Raw genomic sequence first — 21,177 nt, 5'->3', positions numbered from 1 at the left:
AAAATATTGGATAAATGACTGAGTGACTGATTGATTGACTACCTAAATGAGTAAGAATGGGCCAATAGTAAAATAAATATGCTCAGTATTTGAACTTGCTGGACATGAGTTGCCTTTTGGCATTCATTTGGGGTTGTCCAGTAGACATTAGAGATGTAGGTTTGGAGTTCAAATGATATCTCTGATGTAGAAATAGAACTTTGAGAGGTCCTAAAAATATAGAAAGCCTTTGAAATAATGAGAGAGAATGAGATGTCCATCCTGTAATTCAGCTCTCAATTAAAGAAAATATCCTATTGTAGATATTCTTCTTTGCAGCTACTTTTGCTCCTGACAGAAATTTCCTTTATTCATCAATGAGACCATGAAAGACTTATCTTTGTAGTCACCTTCCCTAAACTTCACTCCTTCAATCTTTTCCTCACCAGGAATGTGGTCCCTTCATTGAGATGTATCGATTCTGATATTTCATTTTATATCTTACATATCATCTTCTATCTCATGGGTTATGTTATTTAGGTGCCTCAGGGACCTTATAAAATTTGATGACTGATAATTAAGAAGTTGCTAGAAGCAAATAATACTTATCTCACACGCTTTTCAGTCTTACATAAATGCTCTTGAAAAAAGTTATACTCACCTATTTTCCTAATACGTCTCATTTTCTTTCTTTCAAATTATTTCTCTTTACATTTTTTAAATGACCCACATCTAAATGATTTTTCTCAGGAGAAAGAGTTTAAGATATCAGACAAATATTTCCTTTTTTCTCTCTCTTTTGAGGTGGAGCTGGCTTCTAATTTGCCACCGATTGTAATAATAGGGAATTCAAAAATCTACCCACCAATCAGAGACAGAGCCAAATTTTGTGAATGAGTCCCAGAAAATAGAGTTTGATGGGAGCTCTCAGTAGTAGTTGTTTTGGGGATGGCTTAATTTTTTTTCTTTGGAGTAAATTTAAGAGGAGTCCTTAGATGTGGGAGAAGTAATGACGCTCAGAAAAGTGGCTAGAAACAGGCCATATGGCAGAGGAACCGGTGGGGGCTAGGAATCACTAATGTGTTATTTTTGCTGCAGGCAACAGGATGCACTACAGGGATCTTAGGAGACTCAGGACAGAATCATGAAGTGGAGGATGCTAAATTGACTGACTTTAGTGACTGCAAGAAGTATCTCCAAGTTTTACATGACAATTAGACTAATAGTTTTCTTATAGCTTTTAGTTAATTGATCCTATTTCTATGTAAGAACTTACAACAACTTGAAGGTTGGGGATGTGAAAAAGAGAACTGTCTGCCTAGAATTATTTTTCTCAAGAAACTATGCCAAGTTATGCTGAGATTCCTTAAAAGCGACCCAGCCTCCTGTGGTAGGCATCTGTTCACGCAGTGTGAGGGATGGCTATACGGCTGTTATAAAATTGTTGTGGTCAGTGTATAAATGACTCTGGAAACATGAATGAAACCATTGATAACTTGGCTTTGCCATATAAATTGTAACATTTGTGAAGGGGACTATACATTATTTTAAAAAATATTATTCATCATGTATCGCATTGCCCTGTCCACATAAATGGGATTAAAAAAATACTGATCATTTATTACCTACACAAATAACTTGAAATCATGCTTTAATACATGTTTTGTTTTTTTTTAATAGAAATTTAGCATTTGCTGTATGCAGGGTGTTCATTTTTAGCTTTTAATTACCTAAGTTGGAAGTCTTATAAGTAAAACATTGAAGTATAGATAATTCATCCAGAAAATTATCAGTAGAGTTTTAAGTGGAACCAAGGATTTCATATTATCATTCTTTGTATTGGATAATAGAAATGATTCTTAAAATCTTTTTTCCTTGTGGATAGAGTAAGCCCTTTAAGGAATCAATTATTCCTCAATTGTAAAATGAATGGTTTTCTTCTCCTTATATCTCAAAAACTCTTAGAGATCAGCAGATATTCATTAAATGAAAGCCTTGGGGATGGAACACGGATCCACCCATTTGTAGTACAGTTCCAAGATAGTTATCTGCAGCTCTGAGCAAGGGTGGCTATATCCCACACCTTACCCTCCTCCTTCATCCACAAGCACAAGAAATTCTGACAAATTAAAAAGCTTTTAAAGTAACAATTTAATCTTCTTACCCCTTTGGGGGATAATGATAAAATAATTATTGCCCATAGAAACAACACCAGCTCTTCATTGAAAATCTATTAAGAAATTGCAAAAGGAGTCTAATTAAATACCATCTATTTCCTTGCAGTTTAAAAGTCGCTATAAGTTCCAAAGGCAGATTGTTCTTTAACCCTCCTTCCAAAAAGAATTGTTTTTATCCCTAGCACCAATCCCTAGCACTGGTGAAAAACATGATTTTAGATTCAAGCCCATTTCCTACCTCAGGTTTAACATGTAAAGTCACGATTTTAATAGAATAATTCATTTTGGAGAGGTAGGCAGCCAAGCAATCATGTTAGCTACTGCTATTTATTAATAATAAATGTAAAACACTGAGAGAAAATATACATTCTTAAGTTAAACAGACAATGTGGCTTCGAGAATTACAACACGAAATCTTTCAGCTGTTTCTTGAAAACATCGGAGCATCGAGTTCAATATTGATTGAAAAAGATCTGTAAGCACAGACATGGAATACACAATGATTCTCTTTGTGTAGTCTACACAGTGAATGCGTTTTATGTCAGTGTATGTGCATGTATAGCACAAGGAATCTTTCTCTGGGAAAGTGTGACTTGTGGTTAAGGACTTGCTCAAGAGAGCTAAATTACTTTCAAGTACCTGGCTCTCAGTAATGCCATGTGATTTAATGCTGCTTCTCCTGATCCATTCACTTCTATGTGACAGAAACTTCCAAGGAAGGTCAGTGGTATATCTAAGAGATTTTGACAGCTGAATTATGGTTTCAAACGGGTTTGGCTTTTACACTACCTTAGAAAATGAAATAGCTTTTGATTTATAGTCATTTTACATTAATATGCATTTCTCTCTTGCATTTCACTTGAAATTAGGCAGGCCAGGTTTATACATTCCACATTACTTCTTGAAGTGCCTACTGAATTACATATTTTAAACAAATCATTCTGACTAGGTTGACATCAGGTGCAAACAATGAGAGAGAATAAGTAAGAGGCTCTGAATTTCCCTAGCTATTAATAGCAACATTAAAGGCATTGAGACCTCTGTATGACATGCAAGTCAAGGTATATTTCTCTGTTAATGATCTTGTACCTAGCAGAAATAAAAACGGCACCAGATTAGAGGTTCTACAACATCTGTCATGAGATTTCTTTTCTAAGTTATGAATAATTTGGGAAATAAATTTTCAGGTTTCTAGCTCTTTGATGATAGGAAACTTAATCCCACATTTTATAAACACATCAATAGGAGAAGAGAATGCATTTTTTTCTACCTGCTAAAATGTACTATTTCCATTTCTAGATGGTCTTATGATTTTCTTTACTTCCATAACTATTGATGACTTACTGGATAGAAACTTCACACCCCTCTGCATTCTCTTTCACTCTACTTTGGGTTATTTTCAAGGGCACTCTAACTCAGGCTTTGGAGGGACAGAAAGAGTGTCAAGTCATAGTCCTAAGTCTTACGACTGTGCTTGACTGCAACTTTTTGAGCTTGAAGATATGCTATTCTGGATTCTCTTAAGTCTAGGTTTTTGAGTGACAAAAGTAGTGTATTTTATGACACAGGAAGACTCTATTTGCCTCACTGTATGGAAAAGTGGATCTAATATCATTAATTCAATGATTGATTTAACAAATATTTGTCATGTGCCAATTATCCACCAGATATTGTTTTAGAAATTGAGAATACAAAGATGACTACAACAATGTCCATGCCTTTACAATGCTAACTTTTTACTACCGAATTAATATATTATCAGCATTATATATTGAAATTGACTCTGAACACTTGAATTTCTATTACCTGATGAAATCTCACAATTTCTCATCCGTAAAAGGAAGGGGAAATTAGGAGAGAAAGAATAGTTATATGTGTGAATAATGGTAGATGAAAGGGAGGGAAAAGGTCCGTGGGAGGCAATGATGCTGAGGCACTCACTCATGCTTCACTTGTCATGAATGGCTTGTCTTTGGTGCAGGGAGGGACACTTTTCTTATATTCTAGTGAGATAGTGACTCATTACTCTGTAAATCAAATGCTTCCCCAATGCCTGATATATTTATCTGAATTGTGGAATAAAGCATTTTTTTATAGTATTCAGAACGCTGGGTGTGAAGAAACAGTTTTAAAGAAGACAGAATTATATGGTTTTACAAAGGAAAAAGACAGAGACTCCATAATAATAATAATAATAATAATAAGATGATCTGTAATGAAATTTGATCTATTTTAAAAGTCTCATGGAAGTATTCTCACAATCACTTGAAAATATTTAAATGCAACCAAGTTCTTTATTAAAAGAAAGTTTAAACGACTTCAGAGCTTTAGAAGCTTTGGCCCTTAGAGACGACTCAACCAGGAGCTCCGATCCCCACGGTGGGAAGTCTTTCCTCTTTATTAATGTAGATTTTTATGCCTGAATGCACAAAGCAGTTTGTGCTGTTGGACTGATTGTCTTCCCACTATTCTTGTCTCTTCAGCCAAGACTCCTTTAAAGATTAGGTCTATGCATTGTTAATTGAAGCCTGACTGATGCTTGCAGATCAATCTGTACTTCTCCATAGGTTGCTGTCTTCATTATCATCATTCATTGATATTTACTACTACCTCGCATTCTTCCCTAAACATTACTCTGTGCCTGCCGTGTGCTGTGTTTGAATCAACAAGTTGTAAGTAAGAAAAGCTCTTTGACGTTGAGGAGTTCACAGTTTAGTGCACTTACTCTTAACTATAGATGAGCATTGGACTCAACTGAGGACTTTTGAAAAGCACATATTCTCATCCCTCACCAAGTCTGAGTTGGCAATTATATCAGTGCCATAAAAACTTTCTCCATGTGATTCTATTGCGTATCTGCAGTTCATACCCTTGGAAATGGAAAAGATGGCCTTGACAACAGATAAGTATAAAAGAATGCCACAGCTATCATTGTCTGGGTCCAACAATTAGTGCATTTACAGATGGGAGAGTGCCTGGCTCTATGTGGGTGGGTCACCTTGTTGAGGAAATGGTATTTGAGTTTAAACATGGTTGGAATAGGATGGATGAAGCAGGTAGAGAAGGTCAATGTATACAAAATGCATAAAGGCATGAAATAACTAATATTATAACAATTTTCTACTATGTAAAAAATGTATAATAAATACATACATTACCTTCACTTATATTCAAAAATTGTTAAGATTCCAAAGTAGCCTTTTGAAAAAATGAAGAACAAAGAAAAACCATAACCAAAACCAAACCACATCAAACAACAACAAACGTTTAGCTTCTTCTTAATGTAAATATCTGGGAAATAAGGCATTTGATGTTCTAGTTATGCTGTTTTTGACGCAGAAATAATATGCCTATTAAACATTTAATGTTCCCCTACCTAAAATAATCTTACTGCATTTCGGAAACAATGGTCTAGTTTATCTGTCCAGCCCCTTCTAATTCTAAAAGTCTGATTCTGCGGCCAGCCCCACGGCCGAGAGATTAAGTTCTGCTCTCTGCTTCTGTGGCCAGGGGTGTGCCGGTTCGGATCCTGGGCATGAACCTACACACCACCGCTCATCAAGCTGTGCCGGCATCCCATATAGAAAAACTAGAAGGACCTACAACTAGAATATACAACTATGTGGGGCCAGCCCTGTGGCCGAGTGGTTAAGTTCGTGCGCTCCGCTTTGGAGGCCCAGGGTTTCACCAGGTTGAATTCTGGGTGTGGACATGGCACCACTCATCAAGCGATGCTGAGATGGCGTCCCACATAGCACAACCAGAAGGACCTACAACTAGGATGTACAACTGTGTACTGGGGGATTTTGGGAAGAAGAAGTAGAAGAAGAAAAAAAGATTTGCAACAGATGTTAGGTCAGGTGCCAATCTATAAAAAAAAAAAGAAAAAAGAAAATTTTTTAAAAAAGACTATACAACTATGTACTGGGGCTTTGGGGGGAAAAAAGAGGAAGATTGGCAACAGGTGTTAGTTCAGGGCTAATCTTCCTCACAAAAAATAAATAAAGTCTGATTCTGTGTCTGTGTCTGTGTTTTGTTAACAAATTAAAATAAACGTAAGATTTGTTCTGTAGAGCTACATCTATTTTTAAGATAATACTTTATGAAAACCTCTCTTTCTCATTGCAATCCCAATTTGTGAGAATTTGTTACCATATTTCTTTGGGAAATCGGGATATATTCTAGTTCTGAGCTGCTCATTTACTCACTATGAGGACTTACGGTAATACGGAGGGAGGAAGAGGAAGCCTGTCAAGAAAGGTATTTGAGGCCCAAGATACAGCAGTATGTTTGCCATTAAAAGTTTGAAAACTGGCAACTCTGGCAAAGAAGGGCAAGAGATAATGTTCAAGATGACACATTTTGTCTGACCCCAAAGGTAAATGTCAAAGGTAGACAATATATCAGCTTTCGTATCATTTTTTGGAACCATATGTTGCTTATATTCGGGAGCATGCTGGATATTGTCCAGATGCAGTCCTGTGTTCTGTATTGACTTGTCCTTGATTTTAATTATGAAATAGGCACTATTAGAGCACTGATAATCTCACAAAATAAAGAGTTTAGACTAAAATCCTTCTCAGTTACCCTTCTAAGACATATGTCTCATAACTGTATGTAATATCCTTTAGAAATCATGCTAAACTATCATCTCAGTTTATAAATAAAATGAGTTAAATTTTTTGGAATTATTCAGACTTCTTCATTGATATTCACTATATAATCTAAGAATATATTTCTCAAACAACACACAACACACATAAAAGGAAATGTTCATGTTACAGAAGATTTATCTGTGTTAAGATAGTTATTAATTCAGGAAATATAGAAGTTGTTGGAAGCACTGAGGTGGAATTTAGAGTTTTGCTCAATAGTAAGCATTATTTTATTAGTCATCACCTTGAATTGAAAGCATCTGAATCTACTTTTGGTGGCTTATTTTTGTTCAAGACAGATAGTGCTTTATTAATGCAGGCATGTGAAACTTCTGCAACATTACGTTACTAGGGTTTAATGTTTGTGGGTGTCAGATCAGAACTATTAAATGCAAATTTCTCTCAGGGTTCCTGCAGGCAGGAATGATTTTCAGGATAAGTATGCTAGCTTGAAGCACGATAAAATCATTTCTGAGGTGATTTCTCTTCTCTTGCTTAGAGCAGGACAGACTGACTCTACCTAAGTTAGACTTGTGCGGACTCATCAGACCTCTAAATGTAAAGTTTGATGTGTGGCCCTAGAAAGAAAAAATAAATTGTCAGCACCACAGGCGCTCAGACTGCTGCTGATAAGCAAAAGATATTCATAAATGCTATCACTTTAGGGGAGCGCTTGTCCCAGATTTCCAGTGTGCCCTCTGCTGTCTAGATTTTGGGACATTTTAATAATGTATACATTTCTTATATGTTAACAGGCATATTTGCATTAAAGTTTAGCACTTAGAATTGTTATTGTTATTATTTTGGTTTCCTTCAAAATCAATACTAGGAATTTTGGCTTGAAATGGACAGTTTTTATATTTTGATTGCCTATTGTCAATTTCCATTTCTTACCAATACCCTGATTTTCTTTAGAAAAATGATCTCTCTCCCATTGTATTTAGTCTGGAAGAGGGAGTTAATAATATTTTATTATTTTTTGGCTAACTGAAGTTGAAAGCATCCCCACATCTCCACACTCAGGTACAATCAAGGGGTACATGTCAAACCTAGGTTTAGCCGAATTGATTCTCTCTTCTAGGATTATAAATCTTGAGTAAAAGAAACAGGATGGAAGAAATAGCTGGAGGTTGTTTATTCCTGCAATTTTTCCCTTACATAAAAAGCAGCTCCAATCTGGGTTCTTGCTCTGATTCTAATCCTGGTTCTCCACAACTTCGTCCACTTGGCAACTCCCTGATATCCTTCTAATACATTTCTTTTTGTTTAATTTATCTAGAATGGGTTTCTGTTGTTTGCAAACAACTCTAATATAGGACGCATTGAAGTTAAGTTACTTCATTAAATAACATCGGCAACTTCAGCAAGGAAATGAATATGACTTTTAAGGTTCCAGTCCAGACTTTAGCTGGTGTCTAGAGACTATCAATTAACTTCTACCTTTTTTGAACCTTTTTTAAACTTTGAAGAGTCCTTTTGCTCTTGACCTTCAGAAGTGAACAATTCTAATAAAATATTAAAAGATATGGACCTGATTTATTTTAGTGGAATGAAAATGAAAGGAGAGAGGGTTTTTTTAGCTTGACAATATCGATGTCTACTTTTCTCTAATTTTAATGCAGAAGCTGTCAGTGTACATTAGAGACAACTCAGTAAATCTTTACAGAGACGAGACATTGAAAAATATTCTCCTGATTAGCCATTTCCCGCTTGAGACTAGAACTACACTACACATGATATACAATATGTCTCAACCAAAATGGGAAATATAGCTAATTACCATTTTAGTCATACACATCAGGGATTGCAAAAAAAAAAAGGTAGGCAAATATAGCCTGTTTCTAATTATCCAGGGAGAGAAACTTTCGCTTGTGAATTATACATTTTCATACATCTTATTCCTCTCTTTGTTACTCTTCTCTGTTTCTGTCTCTCTGTCTGTGCATCTGTGTCTATGTGTGTATTATCGCCTATTTGAGAATTTCTGTTGCTCGTTTGCAATAAAACCAGAATGAATCAGGAAAGGACTTATAGCCCACAGTACTCTTGTAAAGGGTAGATGGAAAGCAATTGCTTCTATTGAAATCATCGCCGTTTTACTCAATTTCCCTGATATAAATAAGCTAGAGAGCTGTTTAAATATTCCAATGATTTTCAGTGTAGTGAGAGAGTTTGGTCTTGGTTACAGTGCAACTGTTTACTCTCTGTATGACCTTGGAAACACGTTGCTTAACTTTTCTCAGGACTTGCTCTTTATGCTGTATAATGAAGTGCTTGGATTAAGTGATATCTAAGGACATTTTCCTCTAAAATGAGAACGGTAGATATTATTACAAGTGATTGTCAACATATGCATCCCTAGCATCAGTTTCCTCAGCAGAGCGAAGTCAAACTCTGGTAACTAATCTAATTTTCCATGGAAAAAAGCCAACAATAAAGATTGTGCGTAATTCGCTATATTTCCCCTGTGTTAGTTTTAGGCTCTGATAGGGAGTCTCTTCACGCAATGCAATCTTTACTTAAAATATCCCATGGACAGGATGACTCATCTAGTTTTAAAATTAGGTCTTACTGGCCAAAACATGGTATTTGAATCACATCCTCTGAGTTTTAGCTTGAAATTGAAGGCTTAGTGCTCGCTATTGCTTTTGAGTGGTTTACTAGCGTGGATAGAAGACGTTTATGCTCTGTCTATATGAGGAAAGTATTTTACAACATAGAGCACTGTATGGTTTATCTCTCAATTTTTAAAAAGTATTTTTTCTATTTATCTAAGAATAAGTTTAGCAAATATTTATTGAGTGCCAGGCATGGTAGTGGAAGACGAGGGTACAAAATAAACTAATTGCTATATTATGCAATAGTGAGCTACAACAGTCTACTTGCTGAATATACCTTTCGAATTTTCACCTTCTTTTCCTCTCTGTACCCACGAATTAAATTCAAGATAATTTTTAGTTCCTTGATTCTTCAATTTTCTGTTTTTCTCTCCTGGCTTTATTTTCTTCTGCATTTCATCTTGAACCCTTGAAACTTCTTTTTCCAATAACCTCAAGAGCTTTGTTTCCGTATCTTTCTATACCCGCACTTTGAGGCCCAATCATGAACCTAGGTTATCTATCTACTATGTCCAGACAATTGGGCACTGCTAAAGGAAATCACATAACTATGGAAGGATGGGAGAATGCAGATTTATGGTTTCTGGCTTCAGTAGGGTACTTAAATCTTCCTGGAAATCTTTTAAGCTTTTCATCAGTCTCTCTTCCATGTATTATTATTCTAAGCTCCCACAACTGTTCTCAAATTCCCTAACCTGTTCCTATCCTTTGACTCCCAGAAGTTGACTGTGCCTTGGAATTCACAGAGAAAACAGACTAGACTAGGAGGACTCTTCTAGTTTCTCAACCTGTCATCTGCAACATGTCTATATCCACTCTAGCCTTTGTGCCTCTCTTCTCAGAGGAAGCATTCTTTCTGTTAGAAAAACAAACAAAAAAATCCCTTCTACTTTGCCATGGATCCTATCATCCCCACTTCCTCAGGGGCTTCAATCCATGTATCATGGCTGAATCTTATAACTTCAATATTTCTTTCTGTACTCACTCATTTCAACAAGTTTCCATCTCTCTAACCTAAAACAGTTAATAAACCCAGAACTCATTTCAATCTTGTAGATTCTTCCAGGCATCACATTATATTGTTCTGTCCATTAACAACCAAGCTTATTGAAAAAATATCCCTCACCTCCTACACATGCCACTTTCACATAGCTCACTGTAATTAGTATGCCACCCTTGGAAATCAATAGAACTACTTTTGCCAAAATTGCCAAAAACTTCTAATTGCAAAACTGAATGCATAATTTATAGTTCTTATATAATCAATTTCTGAGTAGTATTTGATAATGGAGCTGACTACTTAATTTTCTTCCCATTGAAATGCTTTCTTCTCTTGGCTTCTTTGTTTTCCTTCCACTTTTCTGAGCTGTGTTTCTTAGCCTCCTTTTTGGACCTATATCCTCCCCCATACTCTATGTTTCTTTGTTTTCCTTGGTTTCATCTGAATCTCTATTATCTTCTCAAAATATATTGGGTAACAAAGGTGTGGATTCTGCCAGATTTTCTGTCACCTCAAGGTTACCATCAATTGCTTCTATGGTCTCCTCTGCATCAGAAAGAAGCTGGGAACCACGTTTCTGAGAAGATTCATAGCTATTACAAGAAAATATAAACTGATGAGTCCACAACCCATCTCAATCTCAAGCACAGACTTGCTCTCATGCATTATAGCGTATCTCCAACAGTTCTAAGATAGGTTTGCCCAGTGGCATATCAAATTCAACTTGTACAAGACTGAACTCATAATTTCTATGTCCTAAATCAATTTTTTTCATTTTACTCCCTTGATAAATGGCATTATTTTCACATGGTTTCATGAGTCAAAAATTGGGAGTCATCCTATGTTATTCCAGCTTTCCTGATTCCTACTGTTCACTAAATCCTGTCAATTCCTAAATCCCTCTTCAATGAATTCTGCTCTCCCTGTACTCACAGACTCTACCTTAGCTCTTCTTATCATAATTCTCAACTGTATTATTTTAATAGTCTTATAACTAATGTTTCTGTGTCTTATTTAGCTTCTATTAATTATTAAAGATGTGATTGTTTACACTCTTGCGTGAAATCTTCAAATTGTTCTTCATTACCTTCAAGATAGAACTTAAACTATTTTCATGTAAAAAAAAAATGCCATATATTGGTCTTATCCCATCTCTCCCATGTCATTTCCTACATGAAGCTCCTGTTCGGACCATACCTTAATGCATGTTCTTTGAGTTTTCTATAGCTTTGCACTATGATGACTTAACCCTCCCCTTCTTTGCTTCAAGAATTACTAAAGGCATTTTGATGCCTCTCAGCAGTCCACTCCCAACCAGAATTTTGAATTCTTTTGTGCCCTCCTCCCACCTTGTTCTTATCTTCCAACATATCACTAATTATGCAGTATCATACATATATTTTAATTGTTAGGTAACTATCTAGTTTATGAGAATGTGAGATCTTTGAAGACAAGGACTGTATCTTTTGCTGAGTACCTAGAACCTTGATAGTGCCTACTGGACATAGTTAATACAGGATAAAAGATTGATTAATGAATTAATTCTAGTGGCTCCAAAGTCCAACTAGAATACATATTTATAAAAATACTTTACAAATGTATGAGAAAAGTGAGATTTTAAAGGTGAGCACAGTTGGTCAGTTCATGATATGACGCTCTGATTTTTAACTATTGTCTATCATAAACTTTATAAACACAAACCTTCTCTAATCTTTGATAGTATGTACCCATATCAGAATGATGTGAACAAGTTTGTTGATGATTAACGAGTTCAATGGAAAAAATGTAGCTTACAGTGCTGGGATAGTATCATTTCTTTGTCTGGTCAGGTAGTCAAGTTTCCCACAGAAGGAGCTAGGAAGATATTTATTCTTAGCTTTTTCAGCCTGGAATGGCTCATTCAAGTTATCTCTTAAATCTCCATTCTGCTAATGACCACAAGTAATAAAAACTGTTCCACAAAACTCCCCCAGTCTGCGATATTGCCTTTCCTGTCCACTAACTTTATTCTGTGTCTGGATTGATCTGATTTGCCGTTTGGATTCAGTCTAGTGTTGTTGCTGCAAACTTGGACAATAAATATCGTGGTTCTAAATCCCAGTTACACAGCCTCAGACTTCCTTTCGGAGTAAGCCTTCCTTGGTTAATCTAGACCAGTGTTTCCCACTATAGCTGTAGACTAGAAGTATCTGTGTGTGCAGAACACAGATTAGGACTTTCCAGCCTAGACCAATAGAGAAATCCCTGGGTGTAGGGCTTGAGCATGGACATTTTTAAAAAGCCAGGCGTGAGTATTATTGACAGAGACCCTATGGGCTAACACAGTGACACTTTCATGTTCTAAAAGGTGACTAAAAGCCACCATCCTCTGTTCTTTGGAATAGAGAGCTAAGAAGAGTCTGTAACTCAGTGTAGAGGTATAGGTTTTGATCGAGGCAATGTTCTACTAGAGGAATTCTCAGATAAGGTAGAGGAAAATAGGTTTTAGAATGGCACAATAAATAATTCACAAAAATAACAAGATCACTGATTCAGTTTAACTGTGTTCCAAGACAAATTAGATTTTTAAAAATCTTGCCTAAAACCTTTGTTTTGGAGTCATAGGTTTCTAATAATATATAAACTTTAAATTTTTCTCCTACATTGAGTACAGGATCCTTCCAAGATTTTTAGTTTCCAGAGTCTCAATTAAATTCTTTTCCAATTTAAATTTTAAGTTTCATCCAATTGAACTTCAATCTATTCTTACTTTATTTTTTGTTACCAAACCATTAAAAAGCTGTTAGGAACATATACTCAATGATTTCCATTAATGTTATCAGTACGATAAAAATTTGTTTCCAACATTTTTGTTTCTGGGGAGCTCTGAAAGCTGGAAAGCTAAATCTCTGAACACATTGTTTTTATTTGCAGGACAAAAATGAAATAGGTTTACTTTGAAATTAGAAATTGCTAATCCTATTTCCTAGAGTTGTTAACAGTGAGTCACTGTTTACAATTGGATTATCCACTGAACCAAGGGCCGCGTACCATGTGCGATGGAAATTGAAAAAGCCTGTATGACTAGCTGCCATTGATTTTATGTTACTGCACAATGGTAAATGTGCCATCTCTTTAACACTACACTCTATAGCTCTATTAAAGTGCACTCTTACGATTAGAAGCACATGAAAGTAAATCATTTGATGATGAGAAAATTAAAAATACAATAATTAATGAGACTGACTTAACTTTTGGCTGCCTCAATAATAATTATTATTTTTTCTAAGTATTTTATAAAAATGTGGAAGTATTATCAAAGTCATCACATTATGCTGGGAGACAACTCTTCTTTTTATCTTGTTTCTGTCACTCAATAACATGGAACCTGAGCTGATCTTCTGGTTCTCACATTAGGAAGGAGATGTCTTCAGTCCCCTTATATAACAATGTATTACTCCTGGTAGAGCAGAGAACCAGAATCTATCTATCTATCTGTATATATAATGGCATCAGTACAATAAAAAATTTGTTTCCAAGTTCATCTTTCACTCTCTGTATCTATACGTATATACATACAGAGAGAGAGAGAGATTTATTATAAGGAATTGAAGAATTGGCTCACACAATTTTGTAGGCCAGCAAGTCCCAAGATTTGTAGATAATTTAGCAAGCTGGAGACCCAGGAGAGCTGACGAAGTGGTTCCAGGCCAAAGACCAGCAGGCTGAAGACTTAGGAAGAGTTAATGTTTCAGTTGAAGCCTGAAGGCACAAAAAAAGCTTCCTTCCTAGTTTTTGCCTTATCTGAGTACCATTTGTATTTGGAGTCTCTCTCTTTCTACATACACACATTTCAAATCCACTTTCTTTTCCCTGCGTTTTACTTTTACTTAAATATTGGCAATAATAGAATGCTCCTGTAATAATAGTTATATATATTTTTGGGGGGGTTGGGGGGCTGTGATGAAATGCAACCTTTAATTCCATGCAGAGTCCTCTTCCCCAGCATTATTACACACACAGCGGAAAGGGATGTCAGGTCTGAACAGGAACAAAATCCAGACCTGGGCAAAAAAAAAAAAATATGTATATATATATGTGTATATATATATATATACACACATACATATGTAATTATATACATGTATGTATTTGCAGATAAGAAAAGCTAGGAGTGTGATTAAGGTAGGGCAGAGAGTTAGGTGAGGAAAGTGTGAATCAGGGAGAGGGTGCCCAGTAAATTATATTCTTTAGAGAGTGGAGGGGGATGCGTGTGTATGGGTGGGACATGGTAGGCAGGATACTCAGAAATGTCCCTGTAGCCTGGCCTCTTGATCCCATCCAAGGGAGTCTGAAGGCCTGGGTTCTTCCCAGGACCTGGGGTGGTGCTAGAAAGTAGAACTCTAGCTGACTTTGCCCGGAGGCTGATGGTGGGCTGGGTTTGTATAGGTGACATCTCCTCTCCAAGCCAAGGCTTCTGTGGAAGCCACAAGGCTGGAGCAAGGGGCTTTGAAGCTCAGGGTGGGGGCTCACAAGTAAAGGACAAGTGGAGCTAGAGGGCAGGGTGACCTTGCTAGAGTCATAGAAGCAGGAGGTACAGGCACAGGGGAAACTGTCAAAGATGAGGCAAAGAAGAGTGTTTGGGTGTATACAGGGACCTGGAGCTTTCCCTGCCTGGCTGCTTCCCACCCTCACCTTCCTCCTACTAGGGCCAAGGGTTGGACCCAGCCATTGATCAAGACAGCTGATAGGCCTGACCACTAAATGTCATGTTCATTTTTCTTCAGTCTCTTCTGGGGACCTTCATGTGGGGGTAGGGGCAGGAAGAGGATACAAACATTAACCCTGTCTGTGCTGGAGTCCAGGCTGGGTTTGCCCTGTGCAGTGAGGACCAGGAGTGAGAGAAGGAACACCACTCTACCCCCCATTATGGGGAAGAAAGTCCATGTCCCACAACCCCAGGGCTGCAGAGGTTTTGGTTCCCCCTCGACCCGGGGCATAGAGCCTGCCCCACCTCTGACCCACTTCCTTGCTCCCCCACAAGATGACTGCTCCCAGCTGGCCATTGGAAGAGCATGCTTTGGGGTCAATGACCCGAGCTCCAGAGCCCTGAAGCAGCAGGGGTGACGGTCAGTCATGGAGAAGGTGAGGGCAATCAGTAGAGAGAGGCCTTTTCCTTGAGTTTATTCTGCTTCCACAGAGCCAGCCTGCTAAACTCTTCAGGAGACATGGAAAATACCCTTGGGAAGTCCTTGGCTGACAGATGCCACTCAGGCTTCATCAGATCCACACCTGGAGGCAACTTGGTTCACTCCTTATTGGTCACCACCGGCATTTTATAGGGACGGATTTGCAGGCCTGGGCTTACATTCTTATTCTCCATGGGCTAAAGTCTGTGGACTGTAGCCGCCTCAGGGTGGTCCTACAATAGGTGAGGAGAGAACACTTAGATCTTCCAGGGTACAAGAAAGTAAGAAAGGGTCTCTGGTCCTTTCCTTCAGATAGGCAATGACTTTTCCATCTTTTATTTCAAGATCATCGTTCCCAAGTTGGAAATCACCTTACTGAGTTCTTCTCTCTGACGCTTGCTGAGAGCCTCCATCTCCTCTCTGGAGTCATCATCTTCCTCCTCCTCCTCTTCTTCCTCTGCCTCCCTCTGAGATGCCTTCTGCTTTCTCCATTCTGTCTCCACAAGGGCCAGTGGCAGGGGCATGGTCAGTAGCCAGTTTTCATCTTGGCTGGCTGCTTGGGGTTGGGAGATGGGCCACAGGGATCTTAACTGCCTTGATGATGAAGTCCTCAATGAAGTGCTTGCTCTGGGGGCTGCCTCACATAGACTCTCTCTGCTTGTAGATGGATGGTTTCTTATAGATGTTGGAATCTGGGCAGATGGTCTTAGGATGGTGGAAATGGGGCAGGTTGGTCTCGGGAGTCCCAGTGCTTCTTTCGGCTGAAGCCTGAGAGATGGTACCAGGGGACTGGCTCTCTTCTTACGCCTCTGGGGATGGTGGGGAGTTGTGGATTTGGGTGATAGCTAGCATTTGGCTTCCAGGAAACTCCATGTGTTCCAGGAGGGACTAGGTAAAGTGGCATTTGTAGATCGTGAGGTTAAGCCAGTAGATGTCCAGGATGGCCTTGTCCTGGGGGATGGCAGCCAAGTCCTTGTAGCTCAGCACCTGATTGTCCATGGAGTTTGTGTGTTAGCTCTGTTTTTCCAACTGACAGTAAAATAACTGCATAACTAGTAAAAATTTTTTAAATGTCCATCTGTGTACCATGTAAAGTAAGCCAGGTTACCACCAGTGGTTTGAGAAAAATTAAGTGTAAGTTATTTTTAAAGAACTCTAATATCGGACACAACATGAACAGTTTAAAGTAACTGTTTTTAAAATGTGTTTAGTTTTGTAAATGCCTACAAAGTAGGCTATATGTGGGGTTTTGTAAACTAGATACTACACAATAAGAACAACGGGTTATAAATTTGATTTTATAATACTAACATTGTTATTTATGTCCAAATAGATGCACATTTATGCATTCATAAATAAACTTAACATAATATGTGATATTAATATATTATGTGAATTAGACAACATGCACCAAAATTAAGAATTTTAAAGGATGGTATACAAACACAAATAGAAATAGATATGTAATCAGTCTTCTCTACAACTCAGTCGTTAGTCTTGAGCACAACATACTGCTTATACTCCATTGGGTAAAATCTGGGAATCAGCATCAGAATTTGATTGCTTAGCAGAATCAGTGATTTCACATTTTTTAAAGACTCCATTTTCAGCCTTGATCTCTGAGATGAAGTCGTTTATTTTATTACGTCCCCTCCACAATTTCCAGTTATTTGAGTACTTTTATTTAGTGCGGCATAGTGGTAGCAGAGCATAACAATGGATTGTGAAACTGGGAGAACCTCTGCTGAAAGACCAATACACACAGATTTTGGTATACTAATTAGTGGTATTCAAAATTGTTAAACATAGATGTATTTTTCTGGGAAAGCTATAGGCAAAAAAGAAAAGAAAACAAAAAGACATAGATAGCTGAGTTGGCAAAGAGGTACTCTGCAGACTGCCGACTCGTTATACATTACTTCACAGTTGTTCACTATGGGCTTAAGGGCAAATGGGGCGCCTTCAGTTTTTGCTTACGAAGACAAAGGGAAAATCTTCCCTTTTTAGAGGATGTTTTAAGTAGGATGTGGCTTATAAAAGCATCTTATTAAAATGGCATTCTCCCTGTGGACATGTGTATTAAGAACCAGTTCACCCAGCCTAAAATCAATTACCTCTGCCTGTGGCAATGAAATCTGTGTGAAACATAAGCTCAGAGGTAGTTAGCATTCCACTGAAGGTTACTGCTTCCGTCCAAGAGAGCAGTACCCAATTTAATCAATTCTCTGAGTGTTAAACCTCAGATAGTAAACAACTTAGATTATAACCTGTGTAATTATTAAGTATAACAAGACACTGTGTTTTGACTAGCTAATTCACAAAGTAATCAGTGGTTAACTAGAAAGTTCTGATTGTTTAATACTTACTTGAACTTTTATTCAGAAGTAGCACAAAGCAAGTTTGAATATTAACTTATTCCCGTGAGTTTGGACTTGCCCTCTTCGTATATGTTCTGCACATTGCAGTCAAAGTTTTCTTTCTAAAGAAAAACTTAGGCCATTCTACTGCTTAGCATGTTCATCTGCTCTCCCATGCTCTCTTGGCAGAATTCAGACACCTTTATATGGCTTAGTAGGCCCTTCGTGATCTGACCGCTCTTTACTTCTGTAGCCTCATCTTTTATCCCTGCACCTCTCCATCTCCTCTCCTTTTCTTTCACTGGAATTCTACACTCTGGTCATTCTGAATTTCTTTTTATTTCTTCAAACACAATACAATCTCTCACTTCTGGGCATTAATTAATACAGGCTGTTGCCTCTGTCAGGAACTTTCTTCTGCTTTTTGTTTAACTCATTTCGGTTTCAACATAGATAGCAATTCCCTGGACAGCTTTCCCTGACTCGCCAAGACTGGATTAGCTGTCTTTCTGTATTGTTCCATAATGCTCTGTTTTATACCTATCATAGGTTTATTCATGCTGAACTTACTGGTTTATTTAATAGTGTCTATTTTCCACACTATTGTATTCCTAAAGGCTAGGTGTTAAGCAGGTAGTAGTTGCTCAAAAAATGATTATTGAATGATTGCATGATTAAACTCTTAGTCAAAAATATAAAGGTGTTTCTCAATCTCTTAGTTGACACAGAAATGATTCTCAACACACCCCAGAAATTTGATTCACTTCCATCAGAAGCAATGGCTTACTCTGAATGGTTTTAATGGCAAATGGGAGGCATAGGAAGATCTCGATGATATGAGGAGTGTGTGAAGGTGTATTTGAAAAGTCCCTGGGTGAGTCTGATGTGTGGCCCTGCCGCAATATGGGTTCTAGATTAGATTCAGTAATTGAAAGTTTTTACACCAAAACTTTGGAAAATGGGGAAAAAAAGACCTTATCATTTGGATTTACAAAAAAAGAAGAAAATGGCTAACCAGTTACCGGTGCCTCCCAACCTGGTTTTAAAATATCATTTTTTACCTGGGAATTCTTATACTTTCCATTAGTGTGAGATCTGAGGGTACTACTGTTAATGGCTCCTCCAAGAACATGACTTAGCTATGTCAGACCCTGCTAAGGTTTCTGTTTCATAGGACTGTGGAGGTGTTTGTAGGTCCCAAGGTTCACCCAAATAGCATGAGTTTTAAACTACAAGTAGAAATCTTTTTTTTTTTTTAAAGATTTTTTTTATTTATTTATTTATTTTTTTTATTTTTTTCCTTTTTCTCCCCAAAGCCCCCCGTACATAGTTGTATATTCTTCTTTGTGGGTCCTTCCAGTTGTGGCATGTGGGATGCTGCCTCAGCGTGGTCTGATGAGCAGTGCCATGTCCGCGCCCAGGATTCGAACCAACGAAACACTGGGCCGCCTGCAGCGGAGCACGCGAACTTAACCACTCGGCCACGGGGCCAGCCCCTACAAGTAGAAATCTTATCTGTAAGCAGCTACGTATCTTTTTCTAGCTACACTCCATTAAAAGATTTGGCCTGGGCTGGCACTGTGGCCAAGTGGTTAAGTTCGCATGCTCTGCTTCGGTGGCCCAGGGTTTTGCCAGTTCGGATCCTGGGTGCTCACCTAGTGTCGCTCATCAGGCCATGCTGAGGGGGCGTCCCACATAGCACAACTGGAAGGACCTGCAACTAGAATATACAACGATGTACTGGGGGACTTTGTGGAGAAGAAGAAGAAGAAAAAAAATGGCAACAGATGTTAGCTCAGGTGCCAATCTTTAAAAAAAAAAGGTTTGGCCAATGTATTCATAGCAGAAAATGAAATGTTAGGATATTAGAAAGTAAAATGTTTAAAATAAAACAAATGGTGGCTTTTGGAATCAAAAGCTTTTAGGGATAAAATAAAGGAGGAAGCTTCAGAATTTTTATACATAAGTAAGAAATTAGCAGCTACTTAATCCTAGACAGAATTTGCTAAAGTATTTGGGGAAACATATGGGAAAAAATGGTTTTAATGAACAATTTAAAAATTTCTTGCTCCTTGTATCTTAGATAAAGAGTACCTTTATGTAGAAGAATTTGCTATTTGAGAACAAATCATTGACGAAAAATGAATTAGTTAATTACTGGTATAGAGACAAGAGACTTAACTCCTGGAAGAACAAACTTGACTCCTATCACTAGCAAAGTAGAATCATACATTATAAAAAGTTATATATGACAAAGGCCAAAAAGTTTGGCAATACTCCATGTTATCAGAGGTATGGGGAGAAACATACTCTCATACACAGCTTGTGGGTATGCACCAATAACCTTAAAGACATTTAAATCTTTTGGTATTAAAATTTTGCATCCAGAATTTATTGTAAAGATACAAGTAAATTGATGCTAAAGATGCACGTACAGAAACGTTACTGTAACTCCAATATGTTGAAACTGTTGGAAGCAGGGAATTAGTCTGTTTTATGCAAAGTATCTAGAACAGTGTGTGGCACATGGTAGGTATTTAATAAATATTTGTCTTTGTCATACTTGTTTGTAATAATAATAAAAAGCAATTTAAATGTGTAACAACATAGAAATGGTTACATAAGTTAGGGTACATTCAATAAGTAAAATTTTATCCAGTTATTTAAATGAAAGATATGAAAAGAAGGGTATTATGTAGGGACTTTCATTATATATTAAATATATACGCATATACATAATTTAAAAAGCAGATAACATGATGCTTAGGATGGTCTTATTTTTGTAAATATTTCTTTTAAAATGGCATACACTAAAATGTTAACCATGGTGAGATATCATGTAATATTCATTATATTTTCTTATGTTATATTGCTCTGTATTACTTGTCAAATAAAATAATAAAATGAATTAGTAAAAGTTCATGTTGATAATTCACAGATTACAGAACACATTTCATACTCATTAATATGGCTAAACGCTTTTATGATCTTATTCTCATTGTCCTTTGTATCTTAATCAACTACTTTCTCTTCATGTATACTTTCTTCCAAATAGACTGAGTTCCTAAGCTATACGATAACTCACTTAATTATGGCTATTTAATGTTACTTAAAATATTCTCTTTTTCTGAAAATGCTTTATCTTTTATCTCTGTTGAAATCCTTTCATTTGTCCAAGATGCGTCTCAATAATGTCTTCGATTTTTGAAGACATAATTTTTAA

The 21,177-nt window shown here is 37.2% G+C and overlaps 1 long non-coding RNA gene and 1 pseudogene across 3 annotated transcripts in view; one reads left to right on the top strand and one right to left on the bottom strand.

Annotated features, from left to right (window-relative positions):
* LOC139075138 (uncharacterized) overlaps nt 1–21,177 on the top strand; it is a 784,499-nt gene that overhangs the window by 269,425 nt on the left and 493,897 nt on the right. The gene's annotated exons all lie outside the window — the stretch shown is intronic.
* On the bottom strand, nt 15,564–16,596 carry LOC103555199 (dematin pseudogene; annotated as a pseudogene).

This window comes from Equus przewalskii, chromosome 13, assembly GCF_037783145.1.
Source record: "Equus przewalskii isolate Varuska chromosome 13, EquPr2, whole genome shotgun sequence".
Lineage (NCBI taxonomy): Eukaryota > Metazoa > Chordata > Mammalia > Perissodactyla > Equidae > Equus > Equus przewalskii.
The sequence above is the reverse complement of the archived record's forward strand: the minus strand, read 5'-3'. Positions and strand labels throughout refer to the sequence as shown.